The sequence below is a fragment of the Rana temporaria genome, chromosome 6 (genome assembly GCF_905171775.1).
Source record: "Rana temporaria chromosome 6, aRanTem1.1, whole genome shotgun sequence".
Taxonomy (NCBI): domain Eukaryota; kingdom Metazoa; phylum Chordata; class Amphibia; order Anura; family Ranidae; genus Rana; species Rana temporaria.
In genome coordinates, this window is record NC_053494.1 from 12566055 (window position 1) to 12578011 (window position 11957).

The following is an 11957-nucleotide window of genomic DNA, read 5'->3' on the forward strand; positions in this document are numbered from 1 at the left end:
GGCTTTCTTTCTGGACTCTCAGGCTGTTCTGAGAAGAGGAAGAAGGATTTTTGGCTTCCTGTACAGTAAAAAAACAGAAGTGACATTCCGTTACCTGCAACCTGTTTATAGTTCGGAGGACATTGTCTTCTGGGGACGCGGCTGCCATCTGTTCATCGCCTGGAGCTCAGACTGCCGGGGCCACCAACATGGCAGCCGCCCTTCTACTGGCGATCCTCATGTACGCCCGGCCCTCTACAGGTAGGAATATTTCATAGAATTTATTGGACATCCACCATCGTCATTATATTACCACAATCAACTGCCAATCAGGGCCAGCTAGAGAGAACGAAGAAACCAGGCAGGGAAGTGTGGATGTTCTGTAGCTGTACATCCTGGGTGAACGTTGTGATAAATGTTGTTCTGCACACACGTTCCTTATATGTAGAGCAGGGGTGTCCAACCCAAATTCATCGGGGGCCGCATCAGCAGTTTGGTGCCGGTTGTATCTGCACTCCACCATAGTGTTCAGTCTGACCAGTCTCCAATAAAGTTTTCTTGGGCTGCATAGGGAGCGCAGGGTTCAGGAGTGCGCTGCATAGGGAGCGCAGGGTTCAGGAGCATGCTGTGTAGGGAGGCCAGGGTTCAGGAGTGCACTGCGCAGGGAGCGCAGGGTTCAGGAGTGTGCTGCGCAGGGTTCAGGAGTGTGCTGCGTATGGAGCGCAGGGTTCAGGAGTGTGCTGCGTAGGGAGGCCAGGGTTCAGGAGTGTTCTGCGTAGGGAGGCCAGGGTTCAGGAGCGCGCTGCGCAGGGAGGCCAGGGTTCAGGAGTGTTCTGCGTAGGGAGCACAGGGTTCAGGGGTGTTCTGCGTAGGGAGGCCAGGGTTCAGGAGTGTGCTGCGTAGGGAGGCCAGGGTTCAGGAGTGTGCTGCGCAGGGAGCGCAGGGTTCAGGAGTGTGCTGCGTAGGGAGCACAGGGTTCAGGGGTGCACTGCGCAGGGAGCGCAGGGTTCTGGAGTGTGCTGCGTAGGGAGGCCAGGGTTCAGGAGTGTTCTGCGTAGGGAGGCCAGGGTTCAGGAGCGCGCTGCGCAGGGAGGCCAGGGTTCAGGAGTGTGCTGCGTAGGGAGGCCAGGGTTCAGGAGTGTTCTGCGTAGGGAGCACAGGGTTCAGGGGTGTTCTGCGTAGGGAGGCCAGGGTTCAGGAGTGTGCTGCGTAGGGAGGCCAGGGTTCAGGAGTGTGCTGCGCAGGGAGCGCAGGGTTCAGGAGTGTGCTGCGTAGGGAGCACAGGGTTCAGGGGTGCACTGCGCAGGGAGCGCAGGGTTCTGGAGTGTGCTGCGTAGGGAGGCCAGGGTTCAGGAGTGCGCTACATAGGGACCTTGTGTTTGCCACCTATGATGTAGAGCCTGAAAAGACGGAGTTGGGATCAGGGCCCTTCTGTCTTACCTCTAGATCAGGGGTCTCCAAACTTTCTAAACAAAGGGTCAGTTTACTGCCCTTCAGACCTGAGGGCTGCCAGACTGTGATCATTGGGAACAGAAATTGTCTAGGTGACGGCGGGAGAAAACAGTGTACCTTTGGCATTAGGGGGAGGAATTCCTCCCACTGATAACTATTGTTGGTGTCAGTGGGAGAAATAGTGCCCCATTGCTGGTGTCAGTGGGAGAAATAGTGCCTCATTGTTGGTGTCAGTAGAAGGAATAGTGCCTCATTGTTGGTGTCAGTGGGATGAATGGTGCTCCATTGTTGGTGTCAGTGAAAGAAATAGTGCCCCATTGCTGGTGTCAGTGGAAGGAATAGTGCCCCATTGCTGGTGTCAGTGGGAGAAATAGTGCCCCATTGCTGGTGTCAGTGGAAGGAATAGTGCCCCATTGCTGGTGTCAGTGGGAGAAATAGTGCCCCATTGCTGGTGTCAGTAGAAGGAATAGTGCCTAATTGTTGGTGTCAGTGGAAGGAATAGTGCCTCATTGTTGGTGTCAGTGGAAGGAATAGTGCCCCATTGTTGGTGTCAGTGGGAGAAATAGTGCCCCATTGCTGGTGTCAGTAGAAGGAATAGTGGCCCATCATTGGTGTCAGTGGAAGGAATAGTGCCTAATTGTTGGTGTCAGTGGAAGGAATAGTGCCTCATTGTTGGTGTCAGTGGAAGGAATAGTACCTCATTGTTGGTGTCAGTAGAAGGAATAGTGCCTCATTGTTGGTGTCAGTAGAAGGAATAGTGCCTCATTGTTGGTGTCAGTGGAAGGAATAGTGCCTCATTGTTGGTGTCAGTGGAAGGAATAGTGCTCCATTGCTAGTGTCAGTGGAAGGAATAGTGCCTCATTGTTGGTGTCAGTGGAAGGAATAGTGCTCCATTGCTAGTGTCAGTGGGAGAAATAGTGCCCCATTGTTGGTGTCAGTGGGATGAATGGTGCTCCATTGTTGGTGTCAGTGAAAGAAATAGTGCCCCATTGCTGGTGTCAGTGGAAGGAATAGTGCCTCATTGTTGGTGTCAGTGAAAGAAATAGTGCCCCATTGCTGGTGTCAGTGGAAGGAATAGTGCATCATCATTGGTGTCAGTGGGAGAAATAGTGCCTCATCATTGGTGTCAGTGGGAGAAATAGTACCTCATTGTTGGTGTCAGTAGAAGGAATAGTGCCTCATTGTTGGTGTCAGTGGAAGGAATAGTACCTCATTGTTGGTGTCAGTAGAAGGAATAGTGCCTCATTGTTGGTGTCAGTGGAAGGAATAGTGCCTCATTGTTGGTGTCAGTGGGAGGAATAGTGCCTCATTGTTGGTGTCAGTAGAAGGAATAGTGCCTCATTGTTGGTGTCAGTGGGAGAAATAGTGGCCCATCATTGGTGTCAGTGGAATAAACAGTGCCCCATTGTTGTTGTCAATGTGATAAATAGTGCCTTGTCGTTGATGTCAGTAACAGAAAGGATACCCCATTGTTGGTGTCAGTGGGAGGAAAAGCGCCCCAAGGGCCGGATAAAGACAAGCAGAGGGCCGAAGTTTGGAGATCATGGCTCGATGACTCCATTTTTCTCACTTCTCTTTATTGTTCTTCATCAGACTTCACACCAGCAGATGAATTTGGTCATCTCTGCCCCATAGAGATCCACTAGGGGATGAACCAATCCTGTGCTGACCAGCTGCTGCAGGTGATGATGTCACAGTGCTGTCTGGGTGTGTCGGGGAATATTCAATCCAATGAATTATGGCCAATGTTAGGACTGACTGGTAGGATTGATTGATTGATTGACTGGTAGGATTGATTGATTGATTGGTAGGATTGATTGATTGACTGGTAGGATTGATTGATTGATTGATTAACTGGTAGGATTGATTGATTGATTGACTGGTAGGATTGATTGATTGATTGACTGGTAGGATTGATTGATTGATTGATTGATTGATTGACAGGTAGGATTGATTGATTGATTGGTAGGATTGATTGATTGACTGGTAGGATTGATTGATTGATTGGTAGGATTGATTGATTGACTGGTAGGATTGATTAATTGATTGATTGATTAACTGGTAGGATTGATTGATTGATTGACTGGTAGGATTGATTGATTGATTGACTGGTAGGATTGATTGACTGGTAGGATTGATTGATTGATTGACTGGTAGGATTGATTGATTGACTGGTAGGATTGATTGATTGACTGGTAGGATTGATTGATTGATTGGTAGAATTGATTGATTGATTGATTGGTAGGATTGATTGATTGACTGGTAGGATTGATTGATTGATTGGTAGGATTGATTGATTGACTGGTAGGATTGATTGATTGATTGATTGATTAACTGGTAGGATTGATTGATTGACTGGTAGGATTGATTGATTGATTGACTGGTAGGATTGATTGATTGACTGGTAGGATTGATTGACTGGTAGGATTGATTGATTGATTGATTGACTGGTAGGATTGATTGATTGACTGGTAGGATTGATTGATTGACTGGTAGGATTGATTGATTGACTGGTAGGATTGATTGATTGGTAGGATTGATTGATTGGTAGAATTGATTGATTGATTGACTGGTAGGATTGATTGATTGACTGGTAGGATTGATTGATTGATTGACTGGTAGGATTGATTGATTGACTGGTAGGATTGATTGATTGATTGATTGATTGACTGGTAGGATTGATTGATTGATAGGATTGATTGATTGATTGACTGGTAGGATTGATTGATTGGACATTTGTGTTCTCAGGCTGTCTGGACGGCGGGGTGTTGGGCTCGGGAGAGATCACCGTACAGCGCGGCGCATGCCTGAAACTGAACTGCACCTTCAATGGCACTCTTCAGGAGAAGAAACCTTCGCTCACGTGGACGAGAGAAGTGCGGAACAGAGAGGTGACAGTGTACCCGGCGCTCAGCGCCCGGGACAAGGCCCGCTTCCACGTGGACCCCGAGGCCTTCAAGAATCAGGCGGACGCCGGGCTGATCATGAAAGACTTGGCCCGGCGGGACTCGGGCCGCTACCTGTGCCGAATCACCGTGCTGGAGGGCGGAGATAAGAAGGAATGCCGGATAAATGCAATCTACCTGAATGTACAAGGTCATTTCCCATAATACCTCATTGCTGAATAATCCCTGCCAAATATTCATATCAATACACTATATGGTCAAAAGTATTGGGACACCTGCCTTTACACACACATCAAATTTAATGGCATCCCAGTCTTAGTCTGTAGGGTTCAATATTGAGTTGGCTCCGCCTTTTGCAGCTACAACAGCTTCAACACCTCTGGGAAGGCCGTCCACAAGGTTTAGGAGTGTGTCTATGGGAATGTTTGTTCATTCTTCCAGAAGGGCATTTGTGAGGCCAGGCACTGATGTTGGATGAGAAGGCCTGGCTCACAGTCTCCGCTCTAATTCATCATTGGCAATGGATGCAATGGGGGTTATTTACTAAAGGCAAATCCACTCAGCACTGCAAGTGCACTGCGAAGTGCAGTCGCTGTATATCTGAGGGGAAGATCTGAAATGAGGGGAAGCTCTGCTGATTTTATCATCCAATTATGTGCAAGCAAAAATGCTGTGTTTTATTTTCCTTGTATTTGCACTTGCAGAGCACAATGGATTTTCCTTTAGAAAATAACCCCCAATGTCTTATAATAGTGAGCGCCACCTAGTGGCCACAATGCAGTATGGCCACTAGATGGTGTTCACTATCTTAGAATTTAAGTAACGTATTTATCGGCGTATACCGCGCACTTTTTTCCCCTTAAAATCAGGGGGAAATCGTGGGTGCACGATATACGCCGATCCCTGCTGTCTTTTCGAGAGCCGAGCCGAGTGTACTGCGCACTCGGCTAGGCTTCTCTTGTCTCGGCTTCTCTTGGCTCCTCTAGCGTGGCTGCGGGTGGAGCCGAGCCTAGCAGAGTGCGCAGTACACTCGGCTCGGCTCCACCCGCAGCCAGGCTAGAGGAGCCAAGAGAAGCCGAGACAAGAGAAGCCTAGCCGAGTGCGCAGTACACTCGGCTCGGCTCCACCCGCAGCCACGCTAGAGGAGCCAAGAGAAGCCGAGACAAGCCGAGAGGAGCCGAACACACAGGAAATCCGGCTTCTCTCGGCTCGCGCCAAAATCCAAAAACGAACACCGGACACGCTCACCTGGATGGAGGCCGCAGATGGACCCCACGCAAGGAAGCCACAGACAGACACCCACAAGGCCGCAGATGGGTGCCAGACAAGGCGTATAGCGCGCACCCCTAATGTGGACCCGCGTCCATCTGCGGCTTCGGTGGTGTCCTCCTCGTCGGGTCCGGCGTCCTTCTTCGGCCATCGTGGCGTCCTCACCGCTCGATCCCCGCGCTGAGTTTGAACCACTGCCCCCGGCATATACTGAGCGCAGTACACTCGGGTATAGTTGGGCAGGCTCGGCTCCTCTCGCGCAAAGAACGTACAGGACGTGACCGCGAGAGGAGCCGAGCCTGCCCGACTATACCCGAGTGTACTGCGCTCGGTATATGCCGGCGCAGTGGTTCAAACTCGGCGCGGGTATCGGCGTATATCGCGCACCCACGATTTTGCCCTGATTCTCAGGGCAAAAAAGTGCGCGGTATACGTCGATAAATACGGTATATAGAGCCTTGGGGGGGGGGGGGCAAGCTGCACATGCTCAGTTTGGTGTGTATTGCTAGAGTTTTTTTTCTTATGAGTGCATGTGATCAGCACTGTCCAGACAGAGGGTCAGGGGTCCTGCAGCCTCATAGGACAATCGTGGGAGAATGAAAACTCCTACAAGCTTTAAACACACTGGGCTGGATTCAAGAAGCAATTGCGCCTGTGTAACCATAAGTTACACAGCGCAATTGCTTACTTCCCCCGGCGTAACGAATACTCCTGATTCAGGAACCTCGTTACGCCGACTGCAGCCTAAGATATGCGCGGCATAAGGCTCTTATGCCCGCATATCTTAGGCTGCATTCTTTCGATGGCCGCTAGGTGGCGTTCCCGTTGTGCTCAGCGTATAGTATGCAAATTGCATACTAACGCCGATTTACAACGTTGCGCGAGCCCTGCGTACGCAATTTACGTAGTTTCCGTACGGCGTTTTTTGCGTAAGGCTGCCCCTGCTATTAGCAGGGGCAGCCAATGTTACGTATACCCGTCGTTCCCGCGTCGCGAAATTTACGTAGTTTGCGTAAGTGATTCGTGAATGGCGCTGGACGCGTTTCACGTTCACTTTGAAGCAAATGACGTCCTTGGGACGTCATTTGCTCGCAATGCACGTCGGGAAAGTTTCCCGACGGAGCATGCGCTCTACGATCGGCGCGGGAACGCGCCTAATTTAAATGATTCCCGCCCCCTACGGGATCATTTAAATTGCGCGCGCTTACGCCGGGCATTTTGCCGGCGCGCCCACGCAATTTACGGAGCTACTGCTCCGTGAATCAAGGGCAGCGCAGTAAATTTGCGGGGGCGCAGGGCAAAAACGTTGCCCTGCGACTTCCATAAAAAAAAGCGCAATTCTACTTGAATCCAGCCCACTTTTTGCTACAGGTGAGTTTGAGGGTTTAGAATAGATGACTTTGGCAGACAATTAGTGTTCGGAACCTGCGGTCTCTCTGTGGTAAGTAATATCGGCTCTATGTATGTGTTATAGGAGAACACATCCTCTTATTCAGAGGAACTGTATTCTCTGACTTCCCCTTCTTTGTGTGCAAGTCTCACATACAAATCACACCGATCACATACAAAACACACATACAAAACACACATACAAAACACACATACAAAACACACATACAAAACACACATACAAAACACACATACAAAACACACATACAAAACACACATACAAAAGACACATACAAAACACACATACAAAACACACATACAAAACACACATACAAAACACACATACAAAACACATACAGAACACACATACAGAACACACATACAGAACACATACAGAACAGACATACAGAACACATACAGAACACATACAGAACACATACAGAACCAGGGGTCAAGTCCTGGGGAAAAAAGTGTGGGAACTCCCACCCAAGATCCACTACCCCCCAAAAAAAAAAAAAAAAAATGATACGCTCATATGCATAATTACTAAACCGCATTTTTTTTCTTCGATCCACTGTACCTTAGTAATCCTTTATGTTACTGGCCGCTTCCTGTATATGGATTCATCGGGTAGTGTGCGGGTATTCCGTCACTTCCTCGATGCCGCAATGTCTCCTGGGAGCTTTTGTCATTGTTCCCCCGGGGACATTGCGGCATCGAGGAAGTGACGGAATACCCGCACACTACCCGATGAATCCATATACAGGAAGCGGCCAGTAACATAAAGGATTACTAAGGTTCTCCTGCCCCTGACAGTGACTCGAGCTGGGTGAAGGATTGACTCGGGCGGCTCGGCTGCTCTAGTCCTGCAAAAGGAACTGAGTTCCTGCTGTGAAAAAAGTGCAGGAACTACGTTCCCACGCGTTCCCGCAGGACTTGAGCCCTGGTTGCAGCTTTCAAGGGTTAAACAGATGTTAAACCCATAGAGAGCAATTGTTTTCTTGGTGTCCTTGCATTGATCTGCATTGATGCTCAATACACCTGGTGTGAATCAGTTTTTAGGGGAAATCTCTCTAACCAGGTTCAGATAGCAGTAAAAACCTCACAAGGATTCAAACCCTTGCTCTTTTAAATATTAAATAAAAATGCTTTAGCGGGACTTACACTACAATAGTTGTAAAGGTAATTGTGACGTCACCTGTGGCCAGGTGACAAGTGCTCCCTGTAGGGGTCAGGGATAGAGTTGCCACCTCATCCCTTTAAAACAGAACACATATTAATTACACATGTTCTGTGGCTGATTAATGTGGTAATTAAACTCACTTGTTGCCTTATCTGCATTCAATTAGCCCCAGAACCTGTGTAATTAATATGTGTTCTGTTTTAAAGGGATGAGGTGGCAACCCTAGTCAGGGATGCACCTCAGGGTAGTGAACCCTATAGCCGACTGCTGCTATCTGAGAGGAAGCGTGAACCCAAGATCGCCCAGGGCACGGAGTCTAAGACCCAGATTTGTGTTCACCAGAGCCTCTAGTGGTGAGGATGGCCTTCGCCGCAGCTGGGCCCAGGTCGCGACTCCTGGGATCCCCAAGGTCGCGCTCCACAGAGAGAGAGGGGAAGCAGCAAGCAGGACAAACGGAAGTGATGGGTAAGCCGAGGTCAGGGCAACAGGCAGACAGGGTAACCGAGGGACAGGCAAAAAGGTCAAGGGCACAGGCAAACAGGAGAAGTCAGGGACGAGCCAAAAACGATACACAGAGAGGTAATCGTAGCACACTGCAGATAGGAACTTAAACAAACAACACTGCTGAACAGCACTGCAGGCCTGTAGTGCAACAGTTAATATAGACTTCCTGGGAAGGCCTGGGTGGGGCCATACAGGAAGGAGAGGAGATAAGAAGGTAACCAGAACAGAGTCAGGCCTCTTAATGGACAGATGGAAACAGGTAAGCTGCCAGACTATTGCATATCCATTACAGTAATGCCTAAATGGATGATTAAAAACAAAAAAACACATTTAATTATTAATGCATATCTGTTTCCTTTATTTTCAGGCACTCTGTATGACACGCTCATCGCCTGCTGCCCCTTAGGTGTTTTTATCGCCGCCCTGCTGGTCCTGCACGGTATGGTGTACCAGCAATGGCGGGAGTACAAGAAACTTGGAGGCAGCAATGTAAAGAAGAGAACATGGAGGATAGAAATACCCAAATTCTTCTAGGATTTTTGTAAACGTTTTTTTCTGCTCTCTGATTGGTGGTGCAACTGCAGAATTGTGGACTTTGGGCTGGAACCAAAAAGCATAACAAACATCAGCTTGTATTATGGGACTGTTCCTCCTTACCTGTACATACACGGTATAGAATCTTATCAAGAAAAAAAAAAAAAAAAAAAGTTACAGGTTATAGAGGATGCAGCTTTTCACTCTGTAGCGCTAGTGTTTTTTTTTTTGCTGCATGTTGTTGGGCTGGCAGCCGTGTCTCTTCTAGATGTCTTCTAAAAAGTTTACTTTACTGCATGATGTTAGGCTGGCAGCCTGTCTTATGTTAATATTTCATGAAAAAGTAATACATGGAAAGTGCCTCAGTGTTCATTCAAAAACCAGCAATACATTTATATTTTTGCAACTTGAGTGACTTTAAGCTTTACAAATGGATGACACACGTAAAACAGAACTACACTGCACCCACTAATTAAAAATGCTATTTATTTACAATTTTTCATATCCCCCCCCCCCCATGTCTCTATGCTTTATTTTGCTCAGGATTCACTTTGAAATACACCACCCTAGCATTTCTGGCTGCAGCCATCTTGAGTAAGGGCAAAAAATTCATGTATGATTTACTACCTGGAATCCATCTGCTCTTAGCTCTGGAAGGAGGGTGTGCTTAGCTGAGAAAACCCATCCTCCCCTGATCAAGGCTGCTGTTAGAAATGATGGGACCCTGTACAGCCTTCCTGACGAAGCCCCCCAGACAGCAGCCCATTCACAAGAAGGAGGATGCGGAAGAAGACCTAGGCACAGAGAGACTGTCATAACTGCCAATGGCTGCGCTGCTCTCAATCCATCTGCTCTAGCCAATCAGCGGCCAGGCTGAGCGGTGAAGAGGATCTCGGGACCGAGCACGGGACTTTCGAGGGGTCAGGTAAGTAAAGGGGTGGCGGCGTCATCGGATGTTTTTTCACCTTAATCACATGGCTCTGTATACTGGGCTTTGTATGACACACTCCTGAGCACTGCACGCTACATACATTATACTCCTGACCCATGCACTGTGCATGTAATGTTGTACATTATACTCCTGACCCAATGTACTGCATTCATGTTGTACACTGTTATACATTATGTTGTATATTTTATTAAGCTGGGTGACAGAGCCCTAATGAATATTAGTTAGATTTTTATTGCTTTTTTTTTTAATAATGTTGGATAAAATTCAAGATGTACAATTTTTGCAAAAAGGTCACGTGCCCGTTATCTGGGGTAATTTTTGGCACCTTAAAAAGTCCCCCGTCTCTGTTTCTCTTTTTGGTAGATAGAATCATATGGGTAAAGACCATAGGGATATTGTGATATGCATAAACTAGTCACTAATGTAAAGATTTGAGACTTTTCTGTTGGATAAATTCGGCCAACATTTTCATATATTTTATTTAACAAAAAATAAACAAGAAAACTATAAATATTCCTTCATTTAAATGACAAGAAAAATGGCCTGCATATGAACATATAAATAACAGAAGAATATCCTGTTCATGTCGATTGTAATTACATCTCAGAAACAGATGATTATTCTAAATTTCTTCCTTCGTGTTTCTTGAAAAACTTTTTCAAGGGTGTACTTGTAGAAAAAAAATCTACAAGATATATTTTTTTTGATTTTGATATCGTCGATATCTCCATCTTCCCTGAAACCTATCATTTCAGCAATATACACAACGAGAGTTTGGGATTGTTCAATATAAAGATAAAAAGTCAAGTAAAAGGTCCAGGAATTACATCTACATTATAGTGTAAAGTCCGTACACATGGGCTAAATGTTACATTGGGCGGTTCAATAAAAAAAACGTCCAACATTCGGCCCATGTGTATGGCAGCTGGTCCAGCAGAAGCGGTGTTTGGTGGGCTTCTGTCGGAGAAACATGCTGGAAAACCAGCAGCTGACCAGCTCCCGATCAGTGCTCTCAGACTATGGAAAAAAAAACTAGTCCTGTGTACCAGGCTTTATACTGTAATAATATAAAGGCCTTTATAATACTGGTCATTGTGTTCATGGCTCATGTTCTAGCTTAAAGCGGAGTTCCACCCAAAATTGGAACTTCCGCTTATCCCACTCCTCACCCCCTTACATGCCACATTTGGCATGTCATTTTTTGGGGGGGGAGTGGGGGCTTCAGGAGGAGTGGGACTTCCTGTCCCACTTCCTCCTTCCGCTGAGAGGCTGTATAGGCGATTAAGCTTAATCGCCTACAGCAGCCCCTCCCTGTAAGCGATCGCCTAGGACACGTCACAGGTCCTAGGCGATCTCCTGTCCAATGAGACGGTGCAGTGCCGCGCGCGCATGCCGCTCACGCATGTGCAGTGGGTGCCCGGCCGTGAAGCCGAAAGCTGTCACGGCCGGGTGCCCACAGTTGAAATGAAGACGCCGGCCGGGGAGGGGGGGAGAGGAGAAGAGCCCCGGCCGTCGCGTCGCTGGAACGCTGGAGCAGGTAAGTGTATGTTTATTAAAAGACAGCAGCTACACTTTTTGTAGCTGCTGACTTTTAATAAACATAAAAATTGTCTGGAACTCCCCTTTAAGCTTACAATACGTTACTGTAAAAACTTTAAGCAATCAACTTGAGATTTACCAAAACCAGAGCATTTTTTCTCAGAAAATAGGTGCAGGAACTCAACCACGACCCCGTTCAGATTTCACAAACAGTAGAAGGGTCTTAATGGGGCATTAAATACCAGGATTG